Source organism: Ambystoma mexicanum, chromosome 3p, assembly GCF_040938575.1.
Source record: "Ambystoma mexicanum isolate Mex_15411 chromosome 3p, UKY_AmexF1_1, whole genome shotgun sequence".
NCBI lineage: Eukaryota > Metazoa > Chordata > Amphibia > Caudata > Ambystomatidae > Ambystoma > Ambystoma mexicanum.
The window spans coordinates 221568809-221585794 of record NC_090925.1 but is presented as its reverse complement, the minus strand read 5'-3'; the positions used below and the strand labels follow the sequence as shown (position 1 = coordinate 221585794).

General features: G+C 44.9%; 1 long non-coding RNA gene across 1 annotated transcript in view; it reads right to left on the bottom strand.

Moving 5' to 3' along the window:
- Positions 1–16986, bottom strand: part of LOC138579523 (uncharacterized) — a 136014-nt gene that overhangs the window by 22910 nt on the left and 96118 nt on the right. Inside the window, exon 2 of the long non-coding RNA XR_011304036.1 lies at positions 3240–3369. This is a non-coding gene — a long non-coding RNA (uncharacterized lncRNA). The remainder of the gene's footprint in view (positions 1–3239; positions 3370–16986) is intronic.

Genomic DNA, 16986 nt, shown 5'->3' with positions numbered 1-16986 from the left:
AAGTTTAGAGTTCGAGTTTAGTTTTCAGAGTTTAGAACGTGAGTTTAGCTTTAAGAGTTTTGTTTTAAAAAATAAGTTAATAGTTAACTGAGACAGAGATTGCACAATTAACTTGTCTTCACCTATCACGACCTTCTGCTGCTGTTTCCGCCTTGGGTTTCACAGCGTCCCTTACCTTCACGCTCAATGCTTGTAAGGAGGTCTGCCTGCCCGAGCAACACATCGTCCCACTGACGACATGTGCACGTGACACTGGTTCTCCGCCAGTTGGAGACCACCTTCTCCCATAATTCCTGTGTCGTGCGCGCACATGGACATCCATTTCCGCCTGCATGCTGTGAACTATATGTTAAAACCATCAGCAAATGCAGTTATTAGTCTTTTGTTTTCTGCTCAATGTATTTTCCGCCAATAATAATGTTCGATAATGTAGCTATGCATATTTATGAGCACACTTATTATGTTCTACTGAACATACTTCAGCAAGTAATAAAATTAGTAAAATAAGTTAAGCTTTTCAATTCCTCAGCACAACTGTACTCTATTGTTGGGAAGTACTTCATGCACATACGTGTATGCAATGGTTTTCAACTGCAAACAGAATTGGCACAAGAATTGTCATATGCTAAATCAGGGACTTGCCAAATCTACTAGCCCAATCGCATTGGTGAGGAGATGCTTTGCATTGCGCTTTTGGCTTATGAAATAAAGGTTTTGCAAATACGGTTTATACAATAAAATAAATGTCACAGTTAGATAGTCCAAAACATATTAGATACAAATAAATTAGTATTTTACAAATCATCAATTTGTTCCTAAATGTTCCGTAAGAAGTCATTCAGTGCCAAGATCAATGCCACTCCATTTTCCCTACATCAGTCTAGACCAAAATAGCTCATTTACAGCACGTGGACCAAGGAAGAGGAGTCTTAGATCTCTCACCAGTACAGTATGAAACTAGATGTTTTGTGTTTTCCATTGTGCTTTCGCCATTGCAGAACCCACAGTGAGCGACTTGCAAACACTTATCCCATTTTCCCGTGCGCTCTAAAGTGGGAAGTTGGATCAAACGGAAACAAATGTACATTAACCAAACCTTTGCACAAGGGAATTCATAGATATATTTGGTAAGGTCCCCTCTTTGTCTTGGAAAACAAGCATATTCCCTGTAGGTGGAATAAGCATCCAAAGAATCTACTGTCTCGGTCCAACTCTTCCTCAGAAGACCCTACCGAATTTAAAATAGCAGCCCTCCTTTCTTTGTAATCAGTTATGGATGCAGCCCAGCCATAGGACATGTCCATGCCTAGGTCTTCATAAAATGAGTTTGCAGGAGGATTTAAGAATGTGGCATAGTCTGCTAGTTTCCTCCAAGTAGCCCTCTTAGACAATGAAATCAAGCCAAACTCATGCCAAACAACCGCATTTGGAATGGAAGTAGGTATTCTTCTATTGTAAGGTGTTCAAATAAGTGCCTATATCAGTGAGAGGAGTACCCAATCCACAAAGCATCGTTGGTTCGACCTTGGACAGATTGGATCTAATGAGAGGCGGAAGAGAATAGCTGCACAGTTTGGTATAAATTCTCTTTATTTTAGAAAGCAAAGGTTCAGATCTCCTTCTCAGGATGGCTTTGCAGACGACTTTAGAAGTTGTATTGGACAGATCATAGCCCAGGTATCTCATCGACAAAACCCTTTCCTTTGAGTGGTTACCCACCTTCCAGTTTAAATGCTGTAGGCCTTGTTTTTGTTGCAGAAATGATAACCTTGGAAGTAGTGCCATTAACCACTAGGTTATTGTACACGGCATAAATGTAAAAAAGATTTTGTTTCCTTTGTACCCAAGTCAGGGTATTGTCGAAGAGAATGAGGTCGTTCGCGAAAGCCAACCAATTCAGATTCAAGGACCTCAGTTTAACAGGGTAGGTGACACCATGGGCCCAAAGGCCATCGTTGTCAGAGGATTATAGGTTGAACAGGGAGGAGGCCAGGACACAGCCCTGCTTCAGCCCACCTGAAATGGGCACCAAGGCCGCGACACCCCCTCCCTGCTCAACCTAACCCTCAGAGAAGTGCCAGTATGAAGCACTGACAGCATTTGGATGATCTTCGGTGCAACATTCCAGGAAACAAGTGTGTTCCATAACATGTTCCTACTGACAGCGCCAAAGGTATTTGACATATCGACAGATGCCATGTAGGTAGTGCCAACCACACCCTTTCTCACTGTAAACTAAGGAACTCATCCTGCAGTTCCATCGGGATTTTTAAGAATTTGCAAGCCCCGAATGAATGGTTGCAGAAAAAGATCTTTGTTTCCAACATAGAGGGAAAAACCTGGCAACATTTTTCCATTCGCATAGTGGCAAAGTTGAGAACGTGACACAATTACGCCAGCACAAGAACAATTACCTCACTCCCATTCCTTCCTTGTTTGGCCTTGAGCTTTAGATTACATGGAGCACCCTTCACCTTTCAAATACTCCTGGATGACCCTTTGAGACAAAAACAAGAGTATGCTGGGGCTTACATATACATTGTGCTCACCTACAGCCCCAACTGTGAGGTGCATTGGAAACATCTCTGACTGGTTTGATCTACACCTAACAAAACAAGCTTCACAGTGAATCCAACTAAATGCACCCATGCTGCCCTTTCTGCTAAATACATGGAGCTTGATTTGCAAAGCATTTTCCAATGAGACTTTCCCATTCAAAAACACTTTTGTAAATCAGGCCCATGGAATATTATATCCGCAATGGAGTTGTTAAGCCAGACGTTACCAATCACCAAGCCATATTAAAGCAGTAGAACCGAAGCTGGTAATGCCCCAGGCCAGTTAGAACCTTGAGCGAATTGCGGGCTTTAATGATAGCCTGAGGCATTACCGGGCCAGATAATGCCCTCCAACACCCTGCAAGGGTTATATTGCTACGACTTTCCTGACATGTAGTACGGGGATACTTATAGTGGTTTTTTAAATTTGAGAAGCAACGTGTTAACCGTTTCACAACTTTTTAAAAAAAGATGACCGCATTGTATCGGAGAAAAGGGAACTACATGTTGTCCCTTCTCCCTTTCTAAGGTGGCCATTCGCACATCAGAGATGTGCCCGGATCTCTACTGGTCCGGGGCCAAGCGAGGAACATGACAGTGGCAGGTAGGTGGGGAGGTGGGGACTAAACATGTGGGAAAAGGGTCTGGGGTGGGGAGCTGAGGACGCAGGGGAGCACTTACCCGAGACGGCAGGGGAAGATGGTGGCCTACAACGCTGAGGTTGCTCCCATGTGGTAAAGTCTGTGTTCTGAGCTTCCTCATTGTCTGGGAGGACAAACCCACGCTCCCGCCAGGTACTACTGAATCTGTGCTGTAAATAAAAGAAACATTGCAAGTCATATCTTAATTCATTCTTGGGCCTGATAGGCTACTACCACAGATTTATACCTCCATTTTCAAGTTGTGCTAGTTTGCTCATAGACATGTTTTAAAAAAACAAGACTGCTATCTTGAAGAGGAGTAAAGTAGCCATACAACTATTTGAAGATCTCAAGGGGATATTGAGCTTTCCTCTACTGCCAATTGCTGCTGAGGTCTATCAGGGCTCAGGTCGAGGGTACACGCGGGTGGACGGCGTCCATCCACATTTTTCAGAGGGCGGAGGCCACCCCCCTGGGTTTTAGAGGATGTGTGTAAAATGAGAAACATAAAATCTCTTTTTTATCTTATGAATGTATGCCACCTTCGGGACTGTAGGTCGGGTTCTCAGGAAAGGCACTTCACCATTGCACCAGATAAGCTGATGAAAAATAGGAACCAACTAACAGTGAAATGTCCCATTTCGGCACTGCAAGTTCCAGGGAAAACATAGTTATTGATTCATGGAGTTTAAAACATGAACACCTTTTAACGTTTTCAAAACACTATTACAAGAAAACATCCTCTCTTGTTTTTTTTGCGTGTGTTCATTTTATGAAAGACGCATGCCATTCATACTGTCCAATTTGTATAGTTATGCAACGCCAATTGAATGAAATTAGAATATTTCACCTTGATATGTTATGTTAAAGGTACTTATATAGCGCACCGTCACCAACGGAATTGGTCTGCTAATTTCCGGTGACATCACATCCCATTGTGTATGTTAAGGACTTGACCCCTGAGTTCAATCAACCATAGGCCAGAGTTGTTTTAGGGGCCATCTTACCTTAGACGTGAAACAGAAAGTGACAACCCGGTAAGTAGAAACTGTGTAGCTGTGTAGCTCACAAATGAACAAGAATGTGGCATAAGGTGCTCTCTGATATGATCTAGCCGTAGGATACTTCGCATAAGTGACTGATCACGCAACCCTAGACTTGGTATTTATTTATTTATTTGTTTGTTTATTTATCTAAGCATTTACATAGCGCCTTAGGCCCATGTGCTAACAGCGGCATATGTAAACATTAAATACAGAAATCAAACAGACAAACTACAATAATAAAACATATATGGACCTAAAAGTAGAGACATAGCACCATAGATTATAAAATCATATCAACAGAAAAAGGACCAGACCTAAGACTTAACATGAATTACGGACAGCACTGAAACTCGACCTCAAAGAAGTACTAGCAAGATAAGATTCAGAAAATGTACTGTAAAAATATCGAATCCATGATACAACAATATAAATAGACTATAGAAGGGGGGCGTGGTCAGGGTCCATGCTGTGAGGAAACTGATTGCGAGAGCTCCTGCTTGGATCCTACAATAACCTCCTTCACTAAGGCATTCCGCTATTTTTTATGCATGACATTAGAGAGCTACATCCAGCAGTATCTGCTGCCTCCTCCATTATCGAGAAGAAGAAGATTTAAAGGCAGAACGGCGAGTGGATCCTGACGCCTAGACACTGGTAAAATGATGGCCTCTCTGGGCTGTCGTTAAATACCCTGCAAGCACCAACACACGGGGCCTCTTGGAGGAGCCTGCATTTCCTGCGGGGGAGTTGAGGTGAGGCCTCTTGCAGTGGAGTAACTTTGCTGAAAATGTTGGGGGGACATGACATCTGAGGAAAAGGTGCCCCAGCCAAATGAATGTGGACAAAATGGTGTGCCATGAAAGTTGGGGGGGGACAAACACCCCTGTCCGCCCCTAAAATTACGCCCATGGCTGATTGGCTCCGTTGCGGGAGGGGCGACTGGGATCGCGCCGCCAGGCTCTGCACTGAAGATACAAGGTGACCCGCGTGAGGCTCGCTGGAACGCAGTACTGGGATCCTGCTCATGAGAGGGCTCATACGAGAGACAGCACGAGGGACGTGGAGCTGGAGGAGAGGGCACGGCCCTACGCTTTGCCTAGCGCTCTGTGTGTAGGAGCGCTCCAAGAATCCTGAACGGCCTGCAGACTGAACGGACAACAACACAAAGCTGGGGCTTAACTGCTAGTGCACCACGTAATACGCAGAGATCAGCGGAAAAGAGGAGCGGTGACGGCCAGGGTAGGTTCATGGCAGGAATAGCAGATGACCCGTTGGGGACTGGGACATCGAGGCCAGGATACAAGTCCTGGTAAAATCATAATTACAGGCACTGAAGCGCTCTGGTCTGCTGCCATAGGCTTCTTTGCAGCTCTTGCCGTAAGCCTGGAAGTGTTTACTGTGGGGGAGCCATGCAGGGTGTGACAGGTGACAGTAATGACAGTAACGATAGTGTCATAATGATGAGGCCAAACAAGAGGTAGGGTGGAAAAAACTTTGGCCACAAGCTTTATTATATCATGAGTTATAGTGGAAAGAAAACCAACAAAACATAAAGATAATATAACACAAATATTTTGGGGAAGAACGGATCAGGTGAGCGGGGGCCCTATTTCCACGTAGAGCCAACTCGAGGCTGATCCTTGCCGTCCTTCATACAAAAGGCTTGTGCCGTTTGGTGGACCCAGCGTGTGAGTTGTGTCTGGCATATTTGGTGGACCCAGGGTGTGAGCTGTGTCTGGTGTATCTTCTTTGACTTTGCAGTTGACCATCCTCTGTTTTCTTCTTGTTTTTTCCATGCAAACTGGAGAGGTTTACGCCTTTCATCCACTGTTGTGCACCTTTCCACACTTTGAGGCATGTGTAGACCTTCTTATCGCTCTATGACCCACTTGTGATGTTGCCCTGTGAGGGGCGTTATTCATTTTTTTAACCTCAGAGGTGGATTCTGGAGCTTGGCTTGCCTTCCACTTCCTTTCAGTTTTTGGGTGTTGTCTTTTCCTTGTACCCTTTGTGGGGAGGTGTTTTGCCTTTTCCCACTGTGTGTAGGCATCCTTTTTGCTCACTGATCCACTTGTGATAATGCCCCTATTGAGGCACTATACATTTTCATCCTCAGAGGATGGTTCTTGAGCTTCCATTATTTGCATCCAACATAATCCAGTTTTTGGGCATTGCCCTTCCCATGTCCTTTCGGGGAGGCATTCCGCCTTTCTCCCACTGCCAAGTGCTCTTCCTTTGTTTTTAAGGCATATGTCAGCATTCTATTTGCTTCATGATCCACTTGGGATATGGCCCCTTGTGAGGCGTTCTTAATTCTTTATCCTCAAAGGTGCATCCTTGTGCTTTGGCTTGGTATTCCTTTTGCTTTATGATCCACTTGGGATTTGGCTCCTTGCGAGCGTTATTAATTATTTATCCTCCGAGGTGGGTTCTTGAGTTTCTGCTTTCATAATGCTTAATTCGATTTTTTGGGGCATTCCTATTTTTGCTCTATGATCCACTTGGGATTTGGCCCCTCGTGAGGCGTTATTCATTTTCCGTCCTCAGTGGTCGATTCAAGAGCTTTGCATTTCATCCACTGAATTCCGGTTTTTGGGATTGCCCTTCTCATGCATCCTGGAGAGGCATTTTGTTTTGACCCGCTGCCGTGCGCCTTTGTCCTTGTTTTGAGGCATAGATCAGCATTCCATGATTTCTTTCGTGAAACTTAATTCAAGTTTGGTGACCGGTCCTAGGACTGTTTTGCTTTGTAAGGCGTTAGCCTTATTGGTATTTTATGCTTTTTCCTCCTTACTGGTGGATAAGCGGGCTTCCGCTTCCATCAAACTCACTTCAACTGTGGCAACCTGCCACTGTGTTTTGGTTGTGTACTTAAATCCAGTGTGGCTTTTCCTGGGCTTCAGCTTTCCTCAACTTTACCTAAAGGCCACGTGCCCCTGTGGGTCGGTTATTTAAGTATTTCCCGTGAGGCATTTACTGGACTTCAGCATTCATCATACTTGACCTCACGTTTGGCCACCTGCCCCAGTGGTTTGGTTATTAGATTGATTCCCTTGATGCATATGATGACTTCTCTCTTTGCGTGTTCCTGTGAACCTATATCTCTTAACTTGGTCCCTGCCTAATCTTAATAATGTTCAGCTTTGCAAAGCGTTTGCCTCTTATGGTTATTTCGTGCCTTAACCTTCTTGTAGGTTGATTGCTGGGCTTTGGCTTGCCTCAAACTCACCTCAATGCAAGGCAACCTGCTCCTGTTGTTTTGGTTATTTAATTATATCCCGCGAGGCATATGATACTTACTTTGAAGTTGCCAAAGCAGCGTTAGTGCTAGTTGATACTTACCTCTTTCATTAAAACCACTAAGGCCTGTGATGACTTATTTCTTTGAGCATTCTTGTGCACTAATACCTTTTAATTGTTGCCAGCGCTAAACTGTTAATTTTTCATTGGTGCTTGTCCAGTTTATCCACTATTCACAATTTGGTAGCGTGTCTAAAAGTGGGTGGGAGGGAGGTTTTTTAGTTCATAACGCCCATTTCCCGTAGTGCGGTGGCGATGGCACTGCTCCTGCATGTGCTGCTGGCAGGGGAAACGAAGACAGGGGGGCTGCCTGCCCTCCTCCAGATATATGCAAGGATTAAACTGAGGGCCGGCAGCCCCCCCCACCATCTTTAGAAGCATCAAAAGGCCCTTTGTCCCCTATCTGCCCGGATGGGAGCAGGGCCTTTGATGTGGGTTTCAGGGGCAGGGACTGCCTGTCGTCACCTGCCCCTGACACCTCCTCGCAGTTTTGGGTGCCCTGGAGTCTGGTTCCCTTTTTGCTGGGGTCCACTGGCCCACCCCAACACCCGCATGATAAGTGGGCTAGCACCTGAAAGGTGCTGTCCACGTCCGGGCACACTACAAAGCCCACCTCCCAGTTTATGCCCCTGGGCCTTCCACCTCCGGGGATGGCCCATGTCTATATATGCATGTGGCCATTTGAGGGGGTGTCTCCTGATTGCTCCTACCCCAACCACAACACAAGGGACATAAACATGATGGGGGGTCCCTCAGACATAATCACATACTATAACTGCATTGCTGCCCTAGTAACTGGGACAGGATCTGGGGAGACTGGGAGCCCCCAACTCCTGACATAGGGGGACAATGGTTGGCCATTAAATACCTTTTAATTGGGCGCACTCAACACACTTTAATGCTTTAACCTTTGGCCAAGCATCAAAGCGAGCATTCAAAGGAGTGACGGGACACACAATGCTGAAATGCCTTCCACCAAGCAGAAGAGTGCTGCCAGATCCTTCATAACGGACTCCTGTGCAGTGCAGGAGAAGTGCTAGGACTCAGTGGGGGACAGGCCTGGGGACCCCCCTCCTGGAGCGAACACTCCAATAGGAAGCTCAGGACCAGTGCTTGCTGTTATTGCGGCGCTGCGGACCTCGCTAAAATCTAAAATTGACGAGGTCAAGGTAGACGTACAACTCTTGAGACAAGATGTGCGAACGCTGGCTTAGCAAGACACAGCCACAGAGTCTTTACTGAAGCAAACTGACTCCACCACAAAGAGATGGAGAAAAGGCTCCAATACTTGGAAGCCCGAAATATCGCTCTGGAGGACCGAGCGGAGAATGTGGAGGGGCGATCGTACCAAAACAATATTAGAGTGAGGGGCGTTCTGGAGGGGGATGAGGGGACTGACCCCACATCCTATATTGAAAACGTAATCTTGCAGAAGGTGGGCCCGGGGAAGCAGTCGCAGGGTTTTGTGATTGAAAGAGCGCATTGGTCACTACAAAGGAAGCCACCCCCACGATCTAACTCACAACCCACTCTACCAAGGGTCCTCAATTTCCTAGACCGAGAAGTAATTCTTCAGCACTCACGAGAAAAAGGTGCCCTGCAGTGTGGGAATACAAGGATGGCTATCTACCCAGATTACACTACGCTGGTACAGAGAAAACGCAACATGTTTATCCCCACGAAAGAACTTCTGCTCCATCAGGGTCTTGGATACATGCTCATTTACTCAGCCAGGCTGAAGGTCATACACAAAGGTAAGTCCCACCTGTTTGAAACACCGGAAGCAGTTAACATGTGGATGGATGCAGGATAAAGACAAGGAAACTCGACCAACTGGATAAGATTAAACCTGCTGTTTTGATTTTCCTCCATTGCGCTGTTGCAGTTCTTTTAAATGTGCTACAAAGACGGATGCATGAAATAATGTCCTAAGGCAGGGGTGTGAGACCACTGCCAGGGTTTGATCCACTTGCACCCTCAAACGGTTGTTGTAATCTGAACCTACTTGAAGGTGCAGCTGCCCATACCACGGTATGCCACTAGGTGCAGCCATGGGCATGCCCGAATGGCTGAATGCTGTTGGATGGTGTTGTTGTCCTAATATTGGGGATGCATTGTCGAGGTTTTTGGTTGTTCTACTTGTTTGGTTAGACATGTGCTATGCTAAAAGGTTTTTGGATACATGTTGGCAACCCTAGGGAGATGCCCTAGGGAAGCCAATATTTGGATTACAAGAGAGGGGAACATGCCCTATGCTGATGGAGTTGGTTAGAACTGTAACCTGGAATGCCAGGGGCATGGGGACCTATCTGTGTAGGAATAGGGTGAGGTCAATTCCCTGTAGGAAAAAGGTCACAATAGCCGTGATACAAGAAGCTCACCTACTCCTGGAGGAACAGGATTTAGTGATAGCCAGGTGGGGGTGGAGCAGGGTATGGATCCTCTTATTCAAAATTTGCAAGATGAATCCTAATCTGGACGGATGCATAAATCCCCTTTACATTTATTAAGATGGAAAGGGACACTGAGGGCAGATATGTGCAGGGATGGACTGGGAACCAAAAGATTCCCTGGAAAGCATTTTCAAAGTGGCCCCATATTATACATTTTTGGCAGCCCCCACACTTTTCCTATGGAAAAATGTGGAAATACCCCACAAAAGAGGCCCAGGGTGCAGAGGCCTACCGGGAAATCTCCAGCGTTCCCTATAGGTCAGTGCACCCCTGCATATATGTGATTGTCCACGGGCATATAGGTCAACAAGAGATTCACCTAGTAAATTCATACTGCCCCAATCACACTATACTGGCTTTCCTCAGACCCTTTAATAGATTGATGCAATTAAGGGGGCTCTTTTTCTGTGGGGAGGGGATTTCAACGGCATGTTATACCCAACCCTAGACAAATCTGATTAATTGCAACCTAGATCGATGCAGGTATCTGTGTCTTAACGAGGTATAAGAAAACGTATCATTGGCTGACATTTGGAGGGAACTGAACAGTGAAAAGAGGGGGTACTCATTCTATTCGGCAACACACCACATACAGATAACCATTGACTATTTGCTGGTGGACACTGAACACCTACCGGAGTTCCCAAGAGTCGAGTACCTGGGCCATAACATTTTGGACCATTTCCCATTACTAGTCCAGTGGGTCCAGCATGGCCCTCGGCCCCCTATTCCACTGTGGCGCATGTCGGCTGAGGCGCTATTAGATGAGGCCTTTGGGATCCAGTGGAGCACTTTCATACATCATTTCATGGAAACAAATGTAGGCAGCGTAGACAGCTGGAGCATGGTACGGGAGGCACTGAAGTTTCCCACCAGGGGGGAAGCAAATGCAGGAGCAGGAGGAATCAAGAAAACACTAATAAGGAAACTGGGGTAACTAGAAAGTAGAATTGGAGACATGGAGGCAAATGGTGCCCGGACGACATAAATTGAGTCTGGGATGGGCTCGCTGCGTAGGCAATGTACTGATTCATGAGAGCGGCTGCAGTAATTTGACCATGCGACTCATAGTGCACGCCAACATGCCGATGGAGGCCAGATGTGGCAGCTGTTAGCATGGCTATGTAGGGAGGAATTTCCCAAGAAGCCAATAAAGTAGATAGGTGAAGAATGTGTGGGGCTCTGGAGGTCCCAGGCGAAAATAAATAACGTGTTCTGTGCATTTTACAAAGGTTTGTACGGCCAAGAGAAAGTGGCGAGTTCTGGTGAGATAGAAGGGACCCCGTCTCAGATCAATCTTCCGAGGCTGTCAGGTGAGAAGGCCGCTTCTCTTGACGTGCTTATAACAGAAGAGGAATTAAGCACAGTGATCTGGTCCCTCCCTACTGGGAAAACGCTGGGTTCGGATGGGCTCCTAACAGAGTTTTATAAAACATTTGCCCCTGACTTGACACCGGGATTGTTGAAAGTGTTTGTAGAAACCTAAAACCAGGGAATTCCTCCGAGCAGTATAAGGGAAATAAATCAAACGCCGCCTTGTTGTGTTGGCAAAACTATTTATTAGGCGCCTGAAATCTAAAGATTACAATGTATACAGTATGCGGGATGCTTTAATAGTACCCATACTTAAGCCAGGGAAGCCATAGTAGCAATGTGATACTTATCATCCCCTGGCTATGCTAAACCAATATGAAGAAAATGGGTACACCCTGATTTTTGATGACGGGGGTCGACACTATCTGGTCGGAGACTTATATATTGGAAAAGACAAAGATAGGTCAACTACCCCTTCCTTTTGTCCCTAAGTAGCAAAAGGTAAGGTCCAAGACAATCTAGTAAACTCTCAGATTGATTAAGCCACAGCTTATTGGAGTTGATATAACATATTCATTTATTTTAATTCATATTCTGCAAAAATGTAAAAAGGACTGAAAATGGGTCCTGTATACAAAAAACTAAAAACAAATCTGTGCTAACAATTTACATTCTAAATGGTGTGAAAACACTGTGCCTTCAAAGTAAATATAAAGAAAAATTCAAATAAACAAAAATACTTTTGTACTTTTGAGACAGGGAAGAAACAGTGTAAAATATTGTTGACAAATGCTGGTTATTCACCAATTCTGGGATCAATGACCCTGATCCCTCTTGCATGCATTCATGCAACAAATATCTAATGAGGCAGCTGTTTCTTTGTTCATTTGGCACATATCTGCAGCCTCTCTATATTACTCTACAACATAGATACAGGGTATATATAATGTTATACATTCAACAGAGGTACCCTTTTTGTTTTTTTGGTGTAGATTGAGACATAGGAAAAAAGATAACAGTTTCCTAATATTTAGTCGACATATGTTTCGGCCATATCAACTCATACAGTTCACTCTCACAGTGCCGTTGGTTTTGTTGGTACAGGCCGTCTTCAGGACAGAACAACAAGTTTTTTGAAATGTGTAATTTATACTTTCCATGTTCAATATTTCTTATGTTACAATCTGTATATAACTCAGATTTCTTCGGGACATGTTAGGAAAATCTTGGTAAAACGTTTCTTGACAAAGTCAGGCTCCTTAGCGGATGCTTAGTTCAGATGGTATATTTATTCACCATACCTTTAACGTCTATTAGAGACCAGTTATTCTTTTTTGACGTAGTTCTGGTAGACAGTCTTAATACTATCAGTGTGTCATGAACTTCATCTCTGTTAGTACAGGAGTTCACCCTCTCAGAGTGCTAATCCAAATGCTCCTCTTCTTTCAAGTGCCTGCTGTGCATACCTGTTGCTACCTAGGGACAAAAGGAAGGGGTAGTTGACCTATCTTTGTCTTTTCCAGTATGCTAAACCAAGACACCAAGATATTGACCTCTCTGCTAGCTGGGAGACTTAAGAAGGTGATTACCTCCCTGATTCATCAGGATCAAGCTGGCTTTGTCCCAGGGCGCAGCACCTAAATAAATCTGACGCGGGTACAGCACATTATTGATCAGATACATTTAAGTGATGGCCCACTAATAGTAGCATCGCTAGACAGCACTAAGGTATTTGAATCCATCTTCTGGGAGTGGATGCTTGCAGCCTTGCATGGTTTTGGAATAGGCAAGGGTTTCATTAAATGGGTCCGGCTTCTGTAGACAATCCCTATGACTAGAGTTAGGACTGGTAAATGGGTGTCAGAAGCATGGGAAGTACAGAGAGGTATGTGACAGGGGTGTCCCCTGTCACCGATGCTATGTATATTTTCTCTGGAGTCTCTGGCTGCATAGCTAAGGCAAGAATATCGAGAGACAGGTGTGAGGGTGGGACGGCAACTCACTTAATATCGTTATATGCAGATGATGTACTTCTGTACATATACGAACTGGAACACAATTTGCCAACTTTGCTTGAAGTACTGGATACCTTTACCAAGTTATCCAGAATTTCCTATAATAAGAGCAAGCCGTGTTTCTTCCCAGTAGCTGACTTGAAAATGTATGATGTCTGGGATCTCCTGGAATTTGGGGTACAGGAGGAGCCTGTCTCATTCAAATACCATGGAATAATTATAGCGCACATCCCCGAACAAATTCATGTGGACAACACAACCAGAGGAGTGGAAGGGGTCAAGAGATCCATGAATTTTTGGTAGAAACTACCTCTGTGTTTAATTGGAAGAATTGCTTTAATTAAAATGATAGTGCTCCCGCGGCTGCTATACCCATTTGCCAACGTGCACCATTACATTCCTGCAGAATTCTTTCGCAGCTTAGACTCCAGAGTTTCTATGGAACAAGGAAAAACACAGGTTAGCGCTAAAGATGTTAGGCTTGCGTCACAACGATGGCGGTGCACAGTTACCACGTTTTGAGTTATTCTATTTGGCTACGCAACTGCCGTAAGTGGTGCAGTGGCTGTCAGATGACATCACAATAGAGCAGGATTTACTGCAAGGCCTGACTGATCCAATGATGTTGAAGGAGGCCATCTGAGTGAAGGGACAACTAGCATGCAGGAATGTGAGGTTTCTAACACTGGGCAGACAAATATGGCTCAGAGTGCAGAAAGTGGTAAAATGTGATACTCCTTACTCGCTACAATCCCCCACAGCAACAGATGTCTGTTGTCAGATGGACAAGCTTGCTGTTGGTTGGAGGTCCGAAGAATTTGGCCTTACCACATTGGGGGACCTATACAAGGAAGGTGTGTACAGGGAACTAACTGACTTGATTTATTTGGACGGGTTACCAAACGGCCAGTTCCAGTGGTATCAAAGAATAATAATGACAGCAAAAAAGAGGTGGATGACATGGCCTGGCGAACGCACACCAAATGTACTGTTACAATGGCTGTATGACCTGGAAGACGGGTGGGGGGCTGGTGTCAAGGGTGTATAGCTATATGCAATCAATGATAAGTGTACGGGATGAGGGCTTAAAAACGAAATGGGTAAGGGTCCTAAACCAGGTGTTGAATGACAATCAGCGGGACGGAGCCCTGATATTCACTTAGAAGGTTTCTCGCAATGCACGATTCTGCCTCTTACAACTGAAAGTTTTGCAAAGAACCTACATGACCCCACAACGGGTTGCTGCGTTTGACACCACCAGGTCTTCCAATTGTCTGAGGTGTAGTAGGCCGGATGCGGACCATATGCATAGGTTTTGGTACAGTGAGCAGGTGAGGGCATTCTGGGCCAGAATTGAACTAGCTTGCATTAGGACGGGCCTGGGGTGTTTCAAATGGGAACCCCTAGAGGGCCTGCTGGGCATATACCCCAGACCTGAAAGGTCCATACATATATTCAAATTCATGGACCTGGTATGTGTGTTGGCAAAAGATGTATTGCGATGTCATGTGGAAATCAGCGAAGGTTCCGCAATACCATATATGGTTCAGTGATTTCTGGAAATGGAGCTCCTCTGAGACCGGAGCATGGCGTAGGACTATGAGACTGAACATCCAAGAGCCTACTGAGAACATTATGACATGGGGTGCACATGGGGTGCTACCCTGAATTAGCCTGGGTCAAACTAAGGTAGCACTTGTAATCATGTGATGAGAACTGAGTTCAATACCAAAGCAAACAGTACCACCTCCCGAGGTGTATATATATATATATATATATATGTATATATATATATATATATATATATATATATATAAATTTATAGTATGTGACCGGATGCCCTGAAATAGGGTATGTTTACTTTCCCCTGGCAAAGTTTTCACAATCCTGGGCTTGTAGCCATGTTGGTTAGTTGGTTGGTTGTTTCATGTTATCTGAATTGACAATTGCTTAACCTTGCAGCATTATATCTCATACAGTTGGGATATCGCCATGTCTACATGAAATGATCCTGTATGTTTAGACCAATGGTAATGAAGACATTTAAAAAAAAAAGAATTATAAAATCACATCAAACATAAAAAGGACCAGAATGAGGTTAATTTGCATAGTAACAATACCATATACTGGAGCATTAGTTCAGCATAACCCCATAACATAAGACAGGCAAGGTATAGAGAATATCTTTTCTATGATGCCAGGAAACGAGTTATTGACTCTACAGTTATATAACCCCTGGGACTTTAGCCACTTGTTTCAACCTTGAACGCACATTCAACAGACCTTTGCTTGTGCAGAGATAATGGAGAAGACTGCTGCTAACACAACCTAAGACTATACCGTCTCTATTGGAAGAAGACCACCATTCATCAATTGATACTCTTCGCAGGACACTCAAGTCATGGAGTCGCATACACGAATGCCTGCTTTTCTGATGGAGCCAAGCAAGCAATTTGTTCTTCAGAGCTTCTCTCAGCTAATTTCTTACAGGCTTCTCCACATTCATAATGATAAAATCCCTTTTATCCAAAGTTAACTCCTTCGGTGGCTAGCTGCAGTTACCAGCATTTGAGCTTTTCCCATATGAATATCACTGGCAGTCAACAACCACAATGTTGCAGTTGCAGTTTTAAGCGTGCTTTGAGGAGACAATATAGATGCTCCCAGGGTTTCTGTTAAAGCCCTCCAAAACTTTCCTCCCTAGCCTCCATAGGACGACTAACATCTTCAAGGGCTGTTTGGCAGCATTTATCTGCTCTTCCCAGTGGGGCATCAAACACTCCTTGCACCAAAGATGCCAAACTGATTAAGATTGGTAACGATGCATTCCTTAGCGACTTGCCAGCTTGCAAGGTTAGTCAGAACGCAATCTGTTATAGCATGTGTTAACATAACACTTTGAAAGATCTAGGTGGGGCGGGGTGGCTTGGGAGACGCTCCTTTCCGCCTTACTCTTGAGAGCATAAGGTGCGCAGCACACAGTTGGGGCTAGGCAATCTAGGGAACTTCCTTGAGTTCCTCCAAATGAATCTCTCCAAGGCACGTTAGAGGCATTAGAACAAGCAACTACATTGTGAACTTTAGAATTAAGCTCTTCAAGAACATCAGACCAGCGACCTCACCGTCTGCCCTACTTCATTCCAGAAGTCGCTGCCTCCTCCTAGCACTCATCTCCAAAACTTCAGAAAACCGATTCCCTCTGGGCATTGAAGACGCTGACGGAGTGCCAGATCCTTCTAAAGCTGGGTTGGTACCCCGCCATTTTGGGCCTTCAGAGCAGGGGAACTGGGCTGGTCATTTATTGCTCCTATATAAACACCATCACGTTCCAATGTCCCGCAATAAAGACCACGTTGAGCTGATGCCATGACGATTCCAGTCAGTTCAACACCTCCATTCTTCCCCATCAAAAGGGAGTGGCAGCAAACATGTGCTTGGAGACTTCATATCTCTCTTCCTCACTCACTGTCGAGACCAAGAAGTGATGTACAAGCTAAGGGAAAAGATGGCTGAAAAGTGCCCTGAGACCCTGTAAACATTACCACAAAACAATCTTATTTCCATCCTTGTCCCCAGGTGACCAGAACCGAAGCCCTGCAGGAGGATGAAAAGGGCAGATAACCAATATAAAGAGGTTGTTAGGTAGGAAGAGGTGGAGC